General features: G+C 39.5%; 1 long non-coding RNA gene across 1 annotated transcript; it reads right to left on the minus strand.

Moving 5' to 3' along the window:
• Positions 1-690: 690 nt before the first annotated feature.
• Positions 691-6,094, minus strand: LOC141386261 (uncharacterized). The gene is made up of 3 exons (XR_015493632.1): positions 5,048-6,094; positions 1,914-3,007; positions 691-1,725 (listed from the first exon to the last, which is right to left on the minus strand). It is a non-coding gene; the product is annotated as an uncharacterized LOC141386261 (long non-coding RNA).
• Positions 6,095-22,204: the final 16,110 nt, after the last annotated feature.

The following is a 22,204-nucleotide window of genomic DNA, read 5'->3' on the forward strand; positions in this document are numbered from 1 at the left end:
CACTGGATGAAAATTAATAGCAGATGTTAACTTCACTCTTTTCAATAAAACTATCCTTACCTGACAAATAGAAGGCCCCCTACTTATGGAGGTCCATGATTACAACTGGTGGATTGTCTCCACAGTTCACACAAGAATACTAAAAATTATGTTCTGTAAAAGCTTCAAAGTGAAGATACCCTTGCAAAACAGCATCAGCTGAGGGAAACTGTACCCCTGTAGTTCTTTTAAAATATTCCACCACTCTGCTGACAGCAGTATGGACCTAAGATAAAAACAATAATGAAAACCCTATAATTCTGTAAATTATAGCTGTAATTTTCCCCCAATAAAATTTTCCCCAAAACTACTTGTAGCATATTTCTTATTGTTATGCAAAAAGGGAGGTCAAGAGTACTTGATCATTAAAATTGTGTATGCCTTCTTTCCATTCTTGGTACCAAAAGTAGGTTCCACATTGATGACAAGGCTTACAGTAGGTAGGACACATCTAGAAATACAAATATTTCAAAAATTAATAAATTATTTAGTGAATTAACTGATTAATAATACAGAATCTATATCACAAACCTACTCTGAACAATGCGTGAGCTGGGGAAGATTTTTCCCTTTTGCGTAATAAGAATTGGGTCACCCAGAGGTACATTGCCAGGGCAGTGCAGGCACATCATCTCCTCTGGGATAAGATGCCTTGGATATTCTTTTTCCACTGATGGAAGACGTATCTCTTCAGGAAAAACAGGAGATAACTGTTTTTTTTTTTTTTTCATCAGAATATACTGAACCATGACTTTTAACTTTTCCTTATCTTTTGGTGAATACAGTATGTCACCCTGATAATTGGCTTCACTCCATCTGTTGTCGTCCCCTGCTGACTTCCTCAGTGCTCCGCACTTTACTAAACAGCTCAGGGTTTGTCTGAAACAAGTGCCATTTGACACATTTTATTTGCGTATGCATGACCTCCTTGTCTTCTGACATGGACAGTGCCATGAATTTTTTTTTGGTGTCATATGAAACCATGACTCTTCCAAGTCGACTGATATATAAAATTGTAGGCTCATATTCAGAAATGTATTTCATTGCCTGAGGGGTTCCAGTTTTGTAGTGCACAGACAGAGGTGCGTGATTGCTTTTGGCAAGGTTTTGCCAATCAAGACAAACCTTCTTTTTATCCAAACCAAACCATTTGCTGTTCACCATCTCAGTAAGTGTAATGTAACTAAGCAGAAGAGAGTAAGCATAAGATAAACAGTATGTTATTGATTTAATTTGTGTGCACTGATATGCCTTTAACCCACTCCTCCATGCCAACTCCATGTTAAACTGGCACTCAGTGGATTCACAGAAAACATGTTGATTTTCACCCCATATTTTATTTTTGGACATGTAGAGGTATGCTGGCACCATGAAATGACTTGTGGACACAATAAATTCCATTTTCCTGATCGATACATTCATTCAGCAGGTGGTATGTTGCCGTTATGTCCTTTTGTTTGGCTGTGTGCTTCCTTTCTATGTGCCTCTTTAAATTTGTTTTGTGCATTTGAACTTGGTATATGGTACTTTTTTTACCAGTATTTCCGTTTTACAGACTCTTTTTATCTGTCCACTTGGGGTGGTTGTAGTGTCTGGATATGGCATGGTCGTGGTTGCTGTTGTTGGAGCTTGGTTGGTTTTAGCTGTGTAAACTTCTCCACACTTATTATTATTAGATTTCTTCTACTAGAAAAAAAAAATCGTCGCGTAACATAACTTTCCCCAATTTTTTTCCCAGACCCTTGAAACGGGTAAATTGTGCGGCTAATCTGGCATTTTTGCATAAACTTTGCACAGTATAAAACCGTAACAGTACTAAATAAACACCTACTTTTACAGTTTAAATTAAAACCTAATAGAAAATCGGTACTCACATTATTCTTGCCATCCATGTATCCATCTTATTAGAGCATCTATGATCCAATCCGGCAGGTGGCGATGTCACAAATAACTATGGTCCCAAAGATGCCTAAAAATTCCTAAAAATATGGTCCTAAAATTGCAGCCACCCCAGTTGTGCAGGATCACTGTTCTCGCCACGGCTTCTTTTTATATCGTACATTTTCGTACAACTGAACTCGTACAAATTAGTTACATTTCCTTGTGAGAACACCTCAGTATGGTATGGCAGGGCATCGATGTGGTATTTCTATCTGAGAAGGCTGTAAAACTGATGTTGATTCAGGATTCTGTATCGCAGGGGTTCTCAATCTTTTTCTACCTCGGGGCTTACTTCTTTCTCTGATCACTGTTTGTAGGCCCACCTGTGTAAGATTATATATATATATATATATATATATATATATATATATATATATATATATATATATATATATATATATAAACACATTTTATAACACGTCCATTATAAAACACTCACAGGACATTTTTTTTTGCGCCGAGATAAAAAAGTAATCCATCACAGAACAGAAGAAAGTGCATTACTGCGATCATTTTTTTATAGCATATTAATTATAAAATCCAAAAATTATAGTATAATATTGAGAGTTAATTTTAAGCTATCACCTGCTAGTGGGCTGCAGCTCGCTGGTTGAGAATCCCAGCTTTGTTGTATGAAATTAACCATTTGCAGCCATCGAGTGGACACAATTGGAACTGCAGCTTCTTTTATTGTAAAATTGCAGCTCATTTTTATACTTTACAGAATCATCTTGCGGGCTGGATTAAACCAGTTTGCGGGCCTGATCTGGCCTGCACGCCGTACGTTTGACACTTCTGGTATAGAATATCCTGTTGGCAAATCCGGTGAAAAGTTCTACAATACATAACGGTAACAGGTAAATAGGTCAACATGTCTTAATTACACTTCTGTTTAGTTAATTTATGACTAATGAATGGTTGGATTAAGTACATTGTAGACGCTTAATCAGAGTATTGACTTGATCATATTAAAATCGAAGTATTGATGTCCAAGTAAATGTGGTCTGTGACGACTCAATCCCCAACCCTAGAAAAAAAAAGTGTTCACTGATTAGTAATAAGCTAATTTAATGTTAATTGCATAAAACAGATCTTGCATTAATGCTAACAAGGCAAGTCAAAGCAAGTACATTTATATAGCACATTTTTTACACAGTGGCAATTGAAAGTGCTTTACATAAACAGGAAAAAAAGACAGCTGTATTAGAAATTGAAAACACATAAAAAATAAATAAGTTATTCAAAACAAATAAAAACAGATTAAAAGACTTGGATCGATTGCTTGCTGGATTTGCTGGATTGAACGGATACAACACTACACAGACTATGACAGACCCTGACAGAGCTAAAGACGATCAAAGTTGTCGCCTTCTCGCTATTATTTTACACCATCTGAGGAGCCCTATTTTAGAGAGAGATCTCCAGTACATTCCACTACCAGCTATCGCAGACCACAAGTGAGCCCTAGGCCCATTTATCAGCAGCAGCCAGGTTATGACAAACCTGCACATTATCACCGTCGAGATGTTCACTTTAGCCCTTAGAGGAGATTTGCTGGATACGATGATTTAGTGACTTCTCAATTCATCTACGGGCATCATTCAAGGGATAACAGCAGCCCAGGTGGGAATCGAGATCGACGGAGGGGTGACCAGTATTACAGACATCGCTCTCCAAGTCCACAACCACCACATTCACGCCATGTGCACTTCTCTGAGCATCAGCGGTCGGGAAACGAATGGCAGCTGGAGATGAGGGCCAATCTTCAGTTCAACTGTCAGCGGCCCAAAGTGACAACACTTCCTTAGACTCTGAGATCTAGACACCATATATAACAGGACTCATTGAGGATCAAGAAGTCAGTGTTTTCCTTGACATTGGTGCTGGTTTGTTACTCAGTGAGTTTATTTTATTTGTATAGCACTTTTAAAAAGTAGATTGTGTCAAAGCAGCTTCACATAAATGGTCATAGTAACTGGATCAGGGTAGTTCAGTTTTTAGTGTTTAAGTTCAGTTCAGTTTAGCTCAGTTCATTGTAGTTTGAAATCATTACTGAGAGTCCAAACACTAAAGAGCAAATTCATCAATGCGTAGCTTTACAGATTCTGAACCATGCAAGCCAGTGGCGACAGCAGAGAGGGGAAAAAAAACTTCACCAATAGGAGAGTGAAGAAAAAAAACCTTGAGAGAACCAGACTCAGTTCGGCACAACCATTTTAATTTCTCCGCTGGCCAAAAGTCTTGTGCAGAGCTGCAGTCTCAGCGGGGAAGGCTGGAAGCTGGCCTCAGAGAAGAGTCATCTGTCCCTGGAGCGTCACTGGAATCAGTCTCATGCTCTCCACTCCCCCATGACTAACAGCACTGCAGCAGCTCAGGATACGGCCTGGTTCCGGATATGGACACCTTGGGATCATCTCGTCGCTGGTCTTGGATCCAATCAGTAACTCCGCATAATCTGAGGACCTTGGGATGAGTATACCCAGGTGGAAATGGAGAATAAAGAGAATAATTAGCGTAGCTGCTGTTCATAGTGTATATAAACAAGATGTAGAAACTTGTGTGGAAACCCGCTAAGTGATGCATTGACTGTATGCTTTACTAAACAGATAGATCTTTAATCTAGTTTTGAACTGGGAGAGTGTGTCTGAGCCTCGGACCTCATCAGGAAGGCTATTTCAGCGTTTAGGAGCCATAAAGGAGAAGGCTTGACCTCCTTTACCCGACTTTGCTATTCTAGGTACTACCAGAAGCCCTGAGTTTTGATATCTTAAAGAGCGAGCTAAATTGTAGCGAGACAGAAGGTTGGTTAAATAAACAGGAGCCAGATTATTTAGAGCTTTATTGGTGAGAAGTAATATTTTTAATTCAATACGAAACTTAACAGGCAGCCAGTGTAAGGAGGATTAATTGGGGTGATATGATCATATTTTCTAGACCTGGTAAGAACTCTGGCTGCTGCATTTTGTACTAATTGAAGTTTGTTAATAGAGGATGCTGGGCAGCCAGCAAATAGAGCATTACAGTAAACTAGCCTAGAAGTCATAAAAGCATGGACTAGCTTTTCTACATCAGAGATTGATAGCATACTTGGTAATTTAGCAATTTTTCTCAGATGAAAGGATGCTAACTTTTTATCCCTCTAATTGTAGATTGAGTTGCGAGATCTGCTGTGTACAGGATTTAGGCCCAATAAGTAATAATTCTGTTTTGTCTGAGTTTAAGAGAAGAAAATTGTTGGTCATCCGGTCTCTAACATCTCCAATACACTCAGTTACCTTAGACAGTTTAGACATTTCATCAGGTTTAGTTGAAATATATAATTGAGTATCATCTGCATAGCAATGAAAGCTGATCCCATGTCTTCTAATAATGTCTCCCAGTTGTTGCATGTAAATTGTAAACAGCAAAGGACCTAAAACTAATCCTTGAGGCACCCCATAATTTACTGGGCTGTCTTGTGAAGGCTGTCCATTAATATTCACAAACTGCTAACGGTCAGTTAAGTATGACTTAAACCATTGTAGAGCTTGTTCCTGGACACCTGTAGACTTTAAGCGATTTATGAGGATATTGTGGTCAATGGTGTTAAATGCCGCACTAATATCGAGTAGAACTAATAGTGAGATGCACCCTTGGTCAGCAGCAAAGAGTAAATCATTGGTTATTTTCACTAATGCAGTTTCTGTACTGTGATGAGCCCTGAAACCTGACTGAAACACTTCAAATATATTGTTTGTCTGCAGAAAGGAGCATAACGGAGTAGAAACAACTTTTTCTAGTATTTTAGACATAAATGGAAGATTTGAAATAGGCCTATAATTAGCTAAGTTGTTAGGGTCCAGTTTTGGTTTCTTAATAATAGGCTTAATAACAGCTTGCTTTTAACAGTTTGGAACATGGCCTATAGATAAAGAAGAGTTGATAATGTTAAGAAGAGGTTTTCCTATAGCAGGTAGCAATTTTTTCAGTAATTTTGTTGGAATTAACTCCAGCATGCACGTAGCTGGTTTAGAGCTATTTATAATTTTATCTAGCTCTTCCTGTTCTATGATTTTGAAGCACTGTAGGTTATTATTATGATTCAAGAAAATGTATGTATGAAATACATACATAGGTTATTATTATGATTTAGTGAAATGTATAAACATGTATGTTGTAAGAGACTCTAGACAGGATGTCCTTCTTGAGTGGGACTTTTTCAAAGCATATGGTGCCTCAATTGACACAGCCTGTGGTACTTTTATGTTCAAGAATGAGAAAATACCACTTCTCAGTTCCTCAAATGCAGTGTATTTTGCTGTAATGTGTTTTTGCTCTCACTGGTCTCAGTCCCCCCACTGACAGAGATTGTCGTTCCTGCCTCCGTGACATATTCTTCAGACACAAGAAGTCAGCTTCATGGTTTTCAAGGTATTCTAGAACCGAATGTGACAATAGACAAAGACTTGGCTGTTGCTCGTAGCTTCTCTAATGTCGAAGATGGGCTGACTGTGGTTCATCTACTTAATCCTACACACCAAGACATTGATCTACCTAAACAAACTCAATTAGGTCAATTCTACACTGTACGCAACATGCCTTCTGATTTTTATAGACCTGCAGATAGTCTTGTTGCTCAGGTTCGGACACTCTTACTTCCAGTGAGGTAGAATTAGTTAACTCCCTCCTACAAGACAACTGTGATATATTTAGTACTACCTCTGCTGATCTTGGTAGAACTGATTTGATTAAGCACACCATACAGACGTCCTCTACATCCCCTGTGCGTCAGAGAGCATACCATACATCCCCTGTCCTTCGAAAGGAAATTGATAACCAAGTACAAAAACTTCTTGATGCTAACTTAATTTAAAAAAATGAAAAAACTGTACACAAGCACGCACATCTCTCTAAATTGGGTGCTCAGCCAAAACCGCAAAAAGTGCAAATCAAATGTAAATCAAAGGCGGCAACACCAAGGCTCCAAACATACAAATTTATTAAATTAAAAAGGTTGACACAGAGCGTGTAACGTTTCGAGCCACCCGGCTCTTCTTCAGACAATGTTTAATCACAAACAGGTGCTTCTTTTTATACACTTCCGGATCACATGATCTCCTCTCGCATATATGCCAACATATACATACATGCATATGTATACATACACAATCGTTCATATATACATATACATACACATGAATACATGTATACACATTCACATATAGTCTATAGCTTTGATATTTTAAATCAAATTACAAAAAATATATATAAATACATAAATAAACTATAATATTACATCACAAATTATAATAAAGAAAAATAAAGAAAGAAAGAAAAAAATATATATATATACACCATGATACACCAAACTATACAACAAAATATAGCCAAAATACCTTTAAACCAAACCCCTACTAAAACCTTCATCTATTCATTCATCATTCACTCACTACTGTGGTAGCCCTGGACTAATAAAGAGACTAAGCCGAAAAGATAATGAATGAATGATGAATTAATGAAGGTTTAAGTAGGGGTTTGGTTTAAAGGTGTTTTGGTTATATTTTGTCGTATAGTCTGGTGTATCATGTGTTGTAAAAAAATAAATGAGTGAAAAGAAGAGAGAACCCAGTCCAGGAGACTCGAAACAAGCAGAATTCCTTTATTGAGACATGTTGGTTAATCTGCAGTCATACAGCGTCTTTAAGATGTCCATGTGTCTGCAAGAGCCTACTAGAGGTCAGCAGTCTGCAAGTTCTTTCACAAGTCTGTCACAAGTCTCACACAAGTCTGAATTAAGACAAAGATTTCATGTATATATTGTGATCTTAGGAGGAGGAGATATGGCTAAACAAAGCATGCAAATTAAGAGTTGTGGTCGGCATGGTAAACTGCTTTTCAGGCCTAATCTCATCATGTTCTGGAGACAGAAACCGCCTGATCAGTTGATCGAAAAGAGAAAACAATAGACACAACCATGCTGTGAAAATGACAATTTGCATTACTTTGGCTTAGCCTCTAGTCAGAAAGACAAAAGGTTAATGTACCTCCTAGCTGGGATGTTGATGAAATGATATAATGAAAAACCAAAGAATATAACTTTTCAGTTATACGTAGATTATTGTTCATTTATAATTAGAGGATAGAAATTTATATTTCCACACATGGTATATATATATTTTTTATTTATTTATTTTTCTTTATTATAATTTGTGATGTAATATTATAGTTTATTTATGTATTTATATATATTTTTTGTAATTTGATTTAAAATATCAAAGCTATAGACTATATGTGAATGTGTATGTACATGTATTCATGTGTATGTATATGTATTTATGAACGATTGTGTATGTATACATATGGATGTATGTATATGTTGGCATATATGCGAGAGGAGATCATGTGATCCGGAAGTGTATAAAAAGGAGCACCTGATTGTGATGAACATTGTCTGATGAAGAGCCGGGTGGCTCGAAACATTACACGCTCTGTGTCAGCCTTTTTAATTTAATAAATTTGTATGTTTGGAGCCTTGGTGTTGCCGCCTTTGATTTACATTTAATTTGCTAACTTAATTTAGCCAAGTCATAGCCCATGGGCTTCCCCAGTGACACTTGTCCGTAAGAAGGATGGCTCTTACAGATTTTTTATTGATTATAGACGATTAAACTCAATTACTATCAAAGACGCACATCCACTTCCACGTGTGGATTAAAGTTTAGATGCCCTTTTTGGAGCCACCATGTTCAGCACTCTAGATTTGTCCAGTGGCTACTGGCAGATTCAAATGTATGATGCCAGCAAGGAGAAAACCGTCTTTACTACAGGTGATTCCCTCTATCATTTTAAAGTCATGCCAATGGGCCTTACTAATAAATAGTAAATAAAGTGCTAAACTGGCCTCGTCCAACTACGCCTACAGAGGTTAGAGCTTTCATAGGCCTCTGTTCTTACTATCGGCGTTTCATCAAAGATTTTGCAGAAAAGGCAGCCCCTTTACACAATCTGACGAAGGGTGCCCTTTTATAATTGTTTCCTATCATCGTTCATTGTTAGGGTTAAAGAGCCCATATTATGGGTTTTTAAAAAAATTCCCCTCCATGTAGTGTGTAACATAGCTCTTAGTGAAGTGAAGTATCCAGCTAAGGCTTAAATCTGTAAGAGTACAGTGTTTAAAACAGTTGATTCATCTAAAAAAGAGTCGACTCATAGTGCTTCAAACGAGTCGCCTTGATACAGAGTCATTAGGTGTTTCGCCATGACGTACGAATGAAACCAAGTTATTCACGTGCACGCGCAAACCCGGGAGATTTCAAACCTGAGGCCCCGCCCTCTGACGCAGAAACCCAGACACACACACACACACCCACAAACACACGCACACGCACACAAACATGCCGGTCGATTGAAGTCACACTGCAGATGGATATTATATCGAGTCTCTACCCAAAGATGAAACCTCAGCATTATAACCAAGCAGTTGGAAACTTCTGCAAACTACATGCTACAAAGAATACTTCATCTGCGTTTGTTAAAGGAAGGATCAATAAAGAGTAACTTTATTTCTCAAGTGTAATTACGGTGGATTAAAGTTGTTGCCTCGTTGACTCTAGCTTGCAAATGTATTTAGTTGGGATTTGTTACTTGTAACCGCGTGTACTGTATCAGGTTAACTGGCTATATTCTCTTATCGCGTGCAAAGTCACGTTAAAAACGCGACGCGTGCAGCTTTGTTTATGGAGCTCCTTGGACGAGGGTAGTGTGTGTGTGCGCGTGCGCTGTCGTCCGGAGGTATGTGTGTGTGTTTGTGTGTGTGCGCGCACGTGTTGTCGTCCGGAGGTGTGTGTGTGTTTTTGTGTGTGCGCTCGCGCGCAAGGACGAGGGCAATTTGTGTGTGTGCGTGTGTGTGTGTGTGTGTGTGTGTCTGTGTCTGTGTCTGTGAAAAGAGCAGAGTGAGACAAGCTATGTGATCTCCTCGACAGTTTTTGGAGTTTTTGCTCAATAAAATAGTTAATCGTCTGAATTTTCAAGTCCATTGACTGTACTTACATTGACCCACTGGCAGCTAAAATCCACGCCTACACTATCGAACGTGTATGAACTGTGATTACTTTTATATTGCTGATTAGCTGTTTGGCATTTCACTCTCTGACTGAAGGCAGTCGACCAATTGCAACAGGCTGTCATTGGTCCAATCAGCGCAGATTAGCTTCGCGCTAAGGAGGGGTTTGGGAACAAATGAATCACTGGACGATTCATACAGGCAAGGCAAGGCAAGGCAAGTTTATTTATATAGAACATTTCATACACAATGGCAATTCAAAGTGCTTTACATAAAGAAGAATAAAAGAAACAAGTAAAATAAAAATAAAAACAAATAATAAAAATGCATAAAAACAAAACAAAACATAAAAACAGGTAAAATGTGATATGAAAGAATGAAGAAGAAGAGAAAAACATGATCTGTCGGACGCAGCACAGTGCTCATTCAGTAAAGGCACAGCTAAACAGATGTGTTTTCAGTCTTGATTTGAATGTGCCTAATGTTGGAGCACATCTGATCATTTCTGGAAGCTGATTCCAGCAGCGAGGGGCGTAGTGGCTAAAAGCCGATTCACCCTGCTTTGACTGAACTCTTGGAACTTCTAGTTTATATGATCCTAAAGATCTGAGTGATCTGTTAGGTCTGTATTCAGTGAGCATATCTGTGATGTATTTAGGTCCTAGGCCATTTAGTGATTTATAGACCAGTAATAATACTTTAAAATCTATTCTGAATGTAACTGGCAGCCAGTGTAAAGACCTGAGGACAGGTGTGATGTGCTCTGATTTTCTGGTTCTGGTTAGAATTCTGGCTGCAGCGTTCCGGATGAGCTATAACTGTCTGACTGTCATTTTAGGAAGACCAGTGAGGAGTCCATTACAGTAATCCACCCTGCTGCTGATAAAAGCATGAACAAGTTTCTCTAAATCTTCACTAGAAACAAAGCATCTGATTCTTGCTATGTTTTTGAGATGATAGTATGCTGATTTACTGACTGCTTTGACATGACTGTTGAAACTCAGATCTGACTCCAGAGTCACACCAAGATTCTTGACCTTTTTTTTTGTCGTTTGACCTTTAGTGCCAAGGTACGCATTTACCTTGAGAACCTCATCTTTGTTTCCAAATACAATAATTTCAGTTTTCTCTTTGTTTAACTGAAGAAAGTTTTGGCACATCCAATTGCTCATTTCATCAATGCATTGGCAGAGGGTGTCAATGGGGCTGTAGTCATTAGGCAGTAAGGCTAGGTAGATCTGAGTGTCATCAGCATAGCTGTGGTAGGAGATTTGGTTCTTTCTCATTATTTGGCTTAGAGGGAGCATGTAAAGGTTGAACAGGAGAGGTGCCAGAATCGAGCCTTGTGGGACTCCACACGTCATGGGTGTCCACCTTGACCTATGGTCACCTATACTGACATGGTAACCTCTACCTTCTAGGTAAGATCTAAACCATTTGAGGACTGTGCCAGATAGCCCAACCCAGTTTTCCAGCCTATCCAGAAGTATGCTGTGATCGACAGTGTCAAATGCAGCACTGAGATCCAACAATACCAGCACTGTTATTTTACCTGAATCTGTATTTAGGCGTATATCATTGATTATCTTTATAAGAGCGCTCTCTGTACTGTGATGTGCTCTGAACCCCGATTGAAAATTGTCTAAACACCCCCTGAAGTTTAAGAACTTGTTAACCTGGTTAAAAACAACTTTTTCAATGATTTTGCCAATGAAAGGGAGATTTGAGATTGGCCTGTAATTGCTCAATAGGGTGTTATCCAGGTTGCTCTTCTTCAAGAGGGGTTTAACAACTGCAGTTTTAAGTGAGGTTGGAAAAATCCCTGATAGACGTGAAGCATTTACCACTTTTAGAAGATCCATTTCTAAACAGGTAAACACCGTTTTGAAGAATGACGTGGGGAGCGTGTCAAGACTGCAGGTTGATGTTTTCATAACTTGCACAGTCTCTTCTAAGATTTTGCTGTTAATTGCCATGAAATCAGACATAATGTCTGATTTCTTAAGTTGTGGTTGAGCTTGTTTGATATCGACACAACTTGGCTGATTGGATGAGCTGATTGCCTTTCTGATATTATTGATCTTATCAGTGAAGAAATGAGCAAACTCATTACATTTGCTTTCAGAGAGGAGCTCACTTGGAATCTGACTGGGGGGGTTTGTGAGTCTCTCTATCGTTGCAAAGAGTGTACGAGCATTATTTAAGTTGCTGTTTATAAGGCTTGAAAAGAAAGTCTGTCTAGCAGTGTTTAGTTCCATGTTAAAGGCATGAAGACTGTCTTTATAGATGTTATAATGGACTACTAGTTTCGTCTTTCTCCACATACGCTCAGCTTTTCTGCACTGTCTTTTCATCATTTGTACTCTAGGTGACCTTGTCCAAGATCCCTTTTGCCTGCCAGTCATCTTCTTGACTTTAACAGGAGCGATGTCATTTATGACATTCTCAATTTTAGAATTGAACAAGTCAAGGAGAGCATCAACAGAACCTGCAGATATACTTGGTGCTAGTGATATGGCCTTCATAAACTGCTCACTAGTGTTCTCATTTATGCATCTCTTTCTGACAGAGACAGATCTGTCTTTAATAGCTGGAGTGATCAATATATCAAAAAAGATACAGAAATGATCAGATAGTGCCACATCCTTAACAACAGTTGATGAAATGTGTAAACCCTTAGTTATAAGTAGATCAAGACTGTCCACGATTGTGTGTGGGTCCTTGAACATGCTGAGTCAGATCAAAAGTGTTAAAAACAGTCATCAGTTCTTTTACAGCATTGATTTCTGGATTATCAATGTGAATATTAAAATCCCCAGCAATACTAAAATAATCAAATTCAGAGGTTACTATTGATAACAGCTCTGTAAAATCATCAATAAAAGCTTGAGAATATTTTGGAGGTCTGTAGATAATGATCAGTAAGATGCGTGGAGCACCTTTTAGTGCTATACTCAGATATTCAAAAGACAAATAGCACAGTCGGAGCGCCATCCTGAAAAGGACGTGCTGCATGACTGTGTTGCTCTTTTAGGAAAACTGCAACAATACGCACCGCTCTGGAGGACCGGACCCAAAGGGACGCCAGGCAAGGGAGAAACCCAGCTCGACTGTCTGCCGCTGCGTGGACTCGCTCTGGACCGGGAGACACTCGTTCGCTCGATGTGGCTGTAGACAGCAAGAGGAACCCTCATGAAGCTCGATTAGAAAAGTCTCTGAAGCGAAAAGGATAGCGTTTGCTGGCGCCAGGTGTGCTTATATGCTCAGTTAATTGGTGATGCAGCAAACCTGCGCAAGCTTACGCTGCCAATTCATTGCTTTCATTGGCCCGTTCATTACTCTTTCAGACAAGTAGCTTCTAAACCGAATCTCCTATACGTGGATTTAGAACATCAAATCCACTTATAGTACTGGAGTTCCCCAACCGAAGGGGAACTAAGTTTACAAGGAAATTAATGAAATATTGATTTTAATATTTGATAAATCCAATTATCACTACAAAAGCAATACAGAAATATACAACAGTTAATGAAATGTGTAAACTCTTAGTGATATTTAAATTTAGAGCAGGGGTCTTAAAATGCCAGCTCGCGGGCCCTTTATGGCCCGTCCTCCTCCTTCCTCTGACCCGCAACGCCACACGCACACAAACACACACAAACACATGTCAAAGGCACATTTGCAAACTTGTAATTCCTACACTGTTGACCTGATTTGGATGTAAATACCCTCAAACCGGGCTCTAACATATTGTTTCACTTTTGCTTTCAGTTAGAAATCAGTCTCAGTGAAAAGCTGCTGTCCGTTTGTTTAATTTGCTGATTAAAATTATTTTAAAAATTTGTCTGTTCTCTGACCGATGGCCAGCTGGCCATACACTTCTTTACAATGTGTTCATGCTTTTATAAGCAGAAGGGTGGATTACTGTAGTGAACTCCTCACTGGCCTTCCCAAAAAGACAGTCAGACAGTTGCAGCTCATCTAGAACACTGCGGCCAGAACCAGAAAGTCAGAGCACATCATCCCTGTCCTCAGATCTTTACACTGGCTCCCAGTTAAATTAAGAAAAAAGTTTTAAATTATTAATAATTGTCTATAAATAACTAAATTGCCTATGACCTGAATACATTACAGATATGTTCCCTGAATAAAAATCGAATAGATCACTCAGATCTTTAGGATCAAATAAATTAGAAATTCAGTCAAAGCAGGGTGAATCAGCCTTCAGCAACTACACCCCTCACTGCTAGAATCAGCTTCCAAAAATTATAAGATTCTCAGCAATCTAGTGGCTGCAGATCACTAACATACTAAAAAACACCCTTCATTGAGTACATATTCAGTCATGCAACATTTGGATTCACACACCTGTTGTCAGTGTCACGTCTTGTTACAATAAGATGTGCACAAACAATGGGGCATATTTGCTGGGAAAGCATGCAGTCCTGATTGGGAGGATGCTGTGGAGACCACCTGCCGCCCAAATGGAAAGACCTAGTGACCTGGAGAGAAATCTTCAAGTGGGTATGAGAGGGGGACAGGACTGATTTAAACATCTAGCGTCTTGTGCCTCTGGGGACTAGATGACGAGGCGATGCTTTCCCAGCATATCATCCCTGTTTCCTCAGAATGGGGATGATAGCAATGCTAACCCTTTGGTGCAGAGGGAACAGCCTTAGCTCCAGCCAGTTGATGGAGGATAGCATCACACTGATATGGCATGTCTGGGGTCCCTCTCTGAGAAAAGTACACCACACAGCGAATAGACTCCACTTCAGGGTGTAGGCATGCCTCATAGAGGGTGCTCTAGCCTATGTGATGGTGTTAACCACTGAACCGGTAGGTCACCTAAGTCCTTTACGCTCCATCTATGGACTACACGTGAGGTTCCAGAGATCTAAGCAAGTGCCAGATGGTGCCTGTCCCAGAGAAAAAGGTGTTCTGTGTATCTGTACCTGTGTGAGTAGGCTCACTAGAAAAAATGTGTATTTATGCACACCCTGGGGCCAGCTGTGTCCAGTCCGCCCAAAACACACCCATAACAGCTGGGGCCAGGGGTGGAGCATCCATTTTCCCAGGTGTGAACTGCCATGTAAGCGCATAGGCCGCACGGTTGAGTTCACCTGGGATAAGAATGGCACACATTGATTCCCGCTGCGTTTGACTGGAGCAGACGGCAAGCGAGCTGAAACATGCGGCGAGAGCGGATACCCCCAATGTGGTTGATGTACACTATCGTTGCTGTGCTGTTCATCCAGACAAGCAAGTGTTACCCCTCTTGGACCGATAAAAAAATGGCAGAGTGAGATACGCTGGAAACACCTCCAGGCAATTAATATGTCAATGCAACCGGGTTCCTCCACGGACCCGCAGCTGCCTGTCCACAACACACAGACCTGTAGAAATGCAGAGTTCATCCAGAAGTTGAGGGCATGGTGACAAAGCCAAGTGACAGTCACTCTGAGTGTGCCCATGTATCATGCGCGTCTGGGGACTCGATTGTGAAGCAAATGCTGAAGCAGTCTCATATGGAGCAATCCTGGCGGCGATATGGTGGCTATGGATGCCTTATGCCCCAGGAGCCTTTGAAATAATATCAGTTGGAACACAGTTTTCTTGTCGAAATCTCTCAGACATGTCTGCATCAGCTTGGCGTGCTCTTAATGAAGGCGTGCCGTCATAGTGATCAAGTCCAGCTCCAACCAGAGAAAGAGATGCTCTGCACGAAGGCGAGTCTGTTCTTTTCTCGGTAGACCCAAAACCCCAATTGGTCGAGATACATTAGCACACTTTCTCTGTGCATAACCAATTAATCCCGCAAAATAAGTATAAAAAGCTGGTTGTCGAGATAATTGAGTATGCAGATGCCCGCAACCTAAAGGGGCATTACGGCATCTTCCGTGAACTTGGTGAAACCTGCAGAGACAGGGAGTGCCTGAAAGGGAAGACTTTGTACTACCATAAGTGTCTTTCAGGTCTATCGCTGCAGACCAACCCTGAAGACGGAGGGGAAATGTGCTTCTGCATGAGCATTCTGAGCAGCTGATTGTAAGGCAGCAGGTCAAAACGCGCAGAACTAGGATCTTTTAGGGTACGATGAAGTACAGACTAAAAACCCATACCTCATCTCGGCTGGAGGGACCTGCTCGATTGTGTCCCTTGCCTGGAGGACAGCAATCTCCTTGTACATGACAGGGGCAGACACAGGGCTGGCGAAGAGCACCGATCCTGTGAGCTAGAAGGCATAGCGTCCCATGCTGGCATTCCTGTCACCGAACAGGCCAGCCTGGGATATGGATGTGTTAGGAAAGCAAACTTTGTCAATGTCATGCAAATCTGCCAGGTTTTAGCCAGAGGTGGTGTTCCTTGACCACTAGTGTGGTCATCGTCCTTATCAGGGCACTCACAGCTGATCTCGAGTTTTCAAAGTTTGCAAAATCGGTTGCAGTGCGTACATTAAGCCTGGATCGAAACCTTCCTCATGCCGCTAGGCCAATACCTACACCAGTCATAGCAATCAGAACAGAAGCAGCCTGATCAGCATCAGTGTAGGCTCTGGCCGCAGACAACATACACGGTAGCCAAGGCTAACCATGGCCGGAAGGGGCTACACGTTCAAGATTGACTGCGCTAGCTTGCTCGACCTGGGGATTCACCTCATACCCCTTGGCTGCTCTATCATTGAAGAAGGTGAGGGCGAAGGTCAAGCAGATTGGGCAGAAAAAGGTGCCCTCCTGCTTTTGTTTAATAGAAAACAACTTTAATTAACACAATAATATAGCACTATATAATAACACAATTCAAAGGAGTGACAATGTGTGCTATGATTAAATCTGTTTTTGCTGCTTATCTTAAATTTTGCATATCATGTATTTTTATTAAAGTATAATAAAGTTAATGTATGTGATGCGTTTGAAGCTTTGATGCAAAACAGGAAATGTGGCTGTGTCCTGGCACAGTGTACTGAAAGCACCACCTTCTGGCCAGATAAATATTATTAGATTGCCTGGCCCACATAAAGTCAAATGAGATTGAGTGTTAAAAACCACTACAAGCAATGTTTTTGTAAAAAGATGAAAAACAAAAAAAGGAATCACAATTGTATGATTTTACAAAACAAATGGATGATTTTTGTGAACATTAGATCCACAAGTAAATTATTGTGTGTGAGGAAGTGGACAATGAGACCTAAACACAAAAAAAAAATTTCTTTTAAATTTATTTGGTTAATAAACAGAAAAAAAACGGAGGCAGGTAATCTCTGTGCTGAGATTATCTATTTTTTAAATGCAAAACTTATACACATCTCAACCTTAAAAATATTGGTCTGTGGTAGCTCCTTTGAAAGTCATACAGACAGTATACATATTTAAAAACATAAAAAAGCTAAATAAAGTTAATAGTGGTTTCTAATGAAACACTAAGATGAAATGAATAGCCTAAGCATTATTTGCAACATTATTATTTTTAATTATTGTACAGGCCCTGAGTGCATCCATGAAAGTCTGGAGCTTGAGCATTCTTTCATATTGTATTTGCTTGCACATGAGCTCAAGCCATATAAGAAGACATGTGTTGTTTTGGTCAAAATTGCATGCTTATCATGGATGCTGTAACATGTATGAAAGAGAAATATTATGCTTCTACGCAAAACCTTATTTTGCTGAATTCACAGATTACCAACATTTAATATACCAAACATTACACAACAGGATGTAGGCACTTCAGACTATTATGAATGATATCAGGACTGTTTATTAGGCTGTGGAATAAAAGTGATAACGCCCCATTCACACGGGGTGTCAGCGCTTTCCATTTGAATGGGTGACGTCAGGCATTGCCGAACTGCATTGTGGATCAGTTGGCGTCGCTTCAGAGGCGTTGCTCGCTGCAGAAGTTGGGACTAGCTCAACTTTTCAAGCGCCGACATAAGCGTCAGTTAATCAGATCGCTGTATCCAAATACACCAGCTCAGACAGTGGCCTATTGCTGACTGAATTTCATTGGCTGACGCTTCTATGACAATCGCTTCAGCCCCAACTTCAGACACGCCTTCAGTTAAGCGTTGACGCTGAAGCCCTGTGTGAATGGGACGTAATACTATAGGAACTGCCAGCCTTTGTCACACAGGTTCATTCACTCATACCGGTTGCAAAAAAAAAAAAAAAGACTGGTTGCAAAATGGCATGTTGTGCAGTAGGATGCCAAAATAGAAGTCCAAAAATAGAAAACTTAAATTTTACCATACACCACACTGCTTTTAATGCCAACTGCACACGTCCTTGGCTATCAGCCATCAAAAGAGCTGAATGGAGTGAGGAGGACCTATTTAAAATGCTCGACTCTGCAGTTCTCATTTTATATCAGGTAAATTCACATTATGCTGAATCATACACGTCACTCGCTTTTGATTGCAACAATTTCAGCAAAAACAGTTACATATGGTTAATTAAGTTCACATACCCTGCCATACAGTTGCAGTTCACTGTAAAAAAGTAATTTGCTTTTTGATGATTACCCAGGCCTTGTACATTCATTCATTCATTTTCTTTTTGGCTAAGTGCCTTTATTAACTTTATTCGGCTTAGTCCCTTTATTATCCCTTTATTATCCGGGGTCGCCAAAGCGGAATGAACCGCCAACTTATCCAGCACTTTTTTACGCAGCAGATGCCCTTCCAGGTGCAACCCATCTCTTTGAAACATACACACACACACACACACACACATACACTACGGACAATTTAGCCTACCCAATTCACCTGTACCGTATGTCTTTGGACTGTGGGAGAAACCGGAGCACCCGGAGGAAACCCTACGCGAACGCAGGGAGAACATGCAAACTCCACACAGCAATGCCAACTGAGCCGAGGTTCGAACCAGCGACCCAGCAACCTTCTTGCTGTGAAGCAACAGCACTACCTACTGCGCCACTGTGTCGCCTAGGTCTTGTACAGTTCTGTATTTTTTTTTAGGCAGAACCTTGATTTTTAGCACTACAAAGTTTTGAATCTGGTAATCATTTAATATTATTTCTTGCACATGACTACACAGAACTTGTAGGTCTTTAACTTCTCTCTTGTAAAATCACTTGAAGTTTCAATGAGAATGATACAATTAAAGTTGTATATTTCAGGCTGGATGCTTGGCCATTTCGTCTATGGTTTTATTCAATATCAATTGGGAGGGTGTAAATAGACCTGTCAAACAAACGCTGCTCACTTTATCATTTAATTTTGCCAAATAACTGTGCTTATCACTTGGTAACAAGCTGTTATAGTACACTGAAAGGATTTTGTAAATAATATATATATATATAATATGTAATCAATATAATTTATCTCTATTACAACAACAAACTCTGTAGCTACCACATCAGATGTCATTCCCTCACTGTAAAAGCTAGTGCTCTCTGGTTTTTTATTTGTTTTTGCAACCTTGATGAGCACACATCCTAAATGTTTACAAACTGGTAATTCACCAGTAAATCATTCCCTTTTCAAACTTCAGAATGTAACTGTACTCAGTGGGAATAAGAGGATAAAGGACTGCTGACATGCAGGAAGTCCCATATGCAAAGTGTTCTTCAAACATTAATTGAATAAAAATGGAATGTTTTAATAACATTTTACATAACATTCTGATAGCAATCTAATATGTTACTGAAATGTTATGAAAAGATTTTTCAAAAATGTTAATACTTTATCTAAACTTAATGGAAGCATTATGGGAACATTTTATATAACCTAAAATTGTTAGCTGTGCATTATATTGATGTTGCAGACATCTTGCAGGGAGCTCAAAAGGTACCATTTGCCAACAGTGCTCATTATGATTGTCTATTTAGCAGTTGACCATTGTAGGGTACAAGCACATATATGGCAGGGTATACTGTATGCTTCCAACATACCCATATCAAAGTGGTAAAACTGTTTAAATTTTGTTGATTTAGGAAACAATGTGCTTTAAGGCTACGTTCACACTGCAAGGCTTAGTGCTCAAATCTGATATTTTCTCAGATCGGATTTTTTCGCACGGCTGTTCACACTGCTCTTATAAATGTGGCCAATATCAGATTTGCAGTGTGAACATATCATGGTCCTAAACTGACCCATATGTTCAAAAGTGCATTACGTAGAGCACAAAATGTCTAATTATGCAAACGTGTGTGCTGCATGAGTTAAGCTGCGGTCTCACTAGAGTTCGAGCATGCAAAATTCTGGCATGCGGCTCTGCGAAAAGGGGCGGGATTAAGCAAGCTAATTAGACATTTACAAAAGCGAGCGATTGCTCCATATTTTGATTTTCTGTCCAGAGAGGTCATGTTTTGATCCTCGATTGGTCTCATCAGTCAAGTGATGCAATTTCGCAGGTCAGATTTTCGCAAAACTTGACACATGACCCTGCGTTTTCGGTCTGACGCATTTGCGTGCGTATGAATGGAAGTCTATAGGAGGAAAAGCCCAATGTGACCGCAGCTTAAGCACGTAGTCAGATTATGCTTGTATGATTATTACCCTTTTAACAGACAACCGTGGTTTATTTCATGAACTGTAAATGATTGTTCTGCTACTACTAATGTGTATTTCGGCATTTGAGACCTAAATCTCCTGTGATAAATAACACTGATCTTTTGTAATTTATGACAACCACGGTGTGTGGCGCTCTGATCACCGGTGTAGTGAACTCAAGGGTTTATCAGCAGCTGCAGACTGAGCTGTGAAGGTGGAGTTGGTTTATCTCCATTTGCAGAGTTTTTTCATTTTACTTCATTATAAACAGCAAACACGTACATAAGCACCAGCCCTTTTTCTCTCAGAAACAAAGTTCTTCCTTTTTTGCACACGCATCCCCTATCCACAACACCCACGGCGCTTTTCGGCTTCACGATCAACCCATGCCTCAATCGTTAACCAAATAAGTTAACAAGCACCAGTTATGCCTTCAAAATCTTTTTCAACACGAACAACCAACTTTCTGTGGTACTGTAATCGCTCTGTGCCATTATACTGTGCTGCTGAGGGGAAGAAGATGTTTGCAGCACAGAATGATGACGCATGTCGCTTAAATTATGAAAAAGTCACATGAAATCTGACATAACCGTTCACACTGCGGTCGCACTGCAGAACATCAGATCTGTGTCTGATTTAAAACTATATATTAAAGTGGCACAGATCTGACCTGAAAAGATCAGATTCCATGAGTCACATGAGGATGAAAAACCAGATTCATGCCACATTTGCCCAAGTGGTGCTGCCTGCAGAGTGAACGTAGCCAGAGTCACCGGTTGAGACTAAATACTTCTTTTACTGGATGTCAGCAATTCAGCTCTTTAGTCACTAGATGTCACTAACGTGCTGCAGTAGCAAAGTCTCCACCTTAGCTGGTCAGGTCTAACTTTGCAGTTGACTTTTTTTTTTTTTTTTTTAAAGCATCAGCTCAATCTAGTCATTTATAAGTACATGACATGCTTCACAGCTTTATGTAGTTAATATATATAATTTTAAGAGATAACTGTGGGTTTACAGAGATTTTTAAGACCTTAATTGGCCAAATTTACAATAAGGCTTGATTTTGTTAACATTAACTGTTTTAATTAGTATCAACTAAATATACGCAATACTTCTACATGACTATTAATTCATAATGTGTTTTTGTAAAGTTAGTTGATGCACTTTGAGCAAAAATAAACGAAACAATCATTCTTTAAGATAACAAAATATTGTAAAATAGTGTGCTCATTCTTTGGTTCAAATTATTAAACAAACTAAACCTTACTGCTAAACGTCACCATTAATTTACGTACTGCTTGTTTGTTAGTCTATATATGTCCTATTAAATATATTGTACTATAAAGTCTTTAATAAAATATGTTACCCATTCCCTTGAGCATTTTCAAATGATAGGTATTCACTATTTATTCTTTTTTAAAGTTCTTTTTTAGAGTTTTGAAGTAACCTACAAATGAGTTTTTTTTATTTATTCATAAAATTCCTATAGTATTACCTCAAATGTGATTTTTAAGTGTTTTTAAGTAAAAATTTGCTAAATAAAAGAATAATAACAAAATCACATAGGGGTGCCTTCAGTTGTTCTTCAAGCCACCATCCAAGCTAGTGAGACCACCCACTATCACTTTCTTGTGGATTAATACTGATGTGATCATTTAAAAAGAGGGAGCAAC

The sequence above is a fragment of the Danio rerio genome, chromosome 6 (assembly GCF_052040795.2).
Source record: "Danio rerio strain M-AB ecotype USA chromosome 6, GRCz13ab, whole genome shotgun sequence".
In the NCBI taxonomy this organism is placed as follows: Eukaryota; Metazoa; Chordata; class Actinopteri; order Cypriniformes; family Danionidae; genus Danio; species Danio rerio.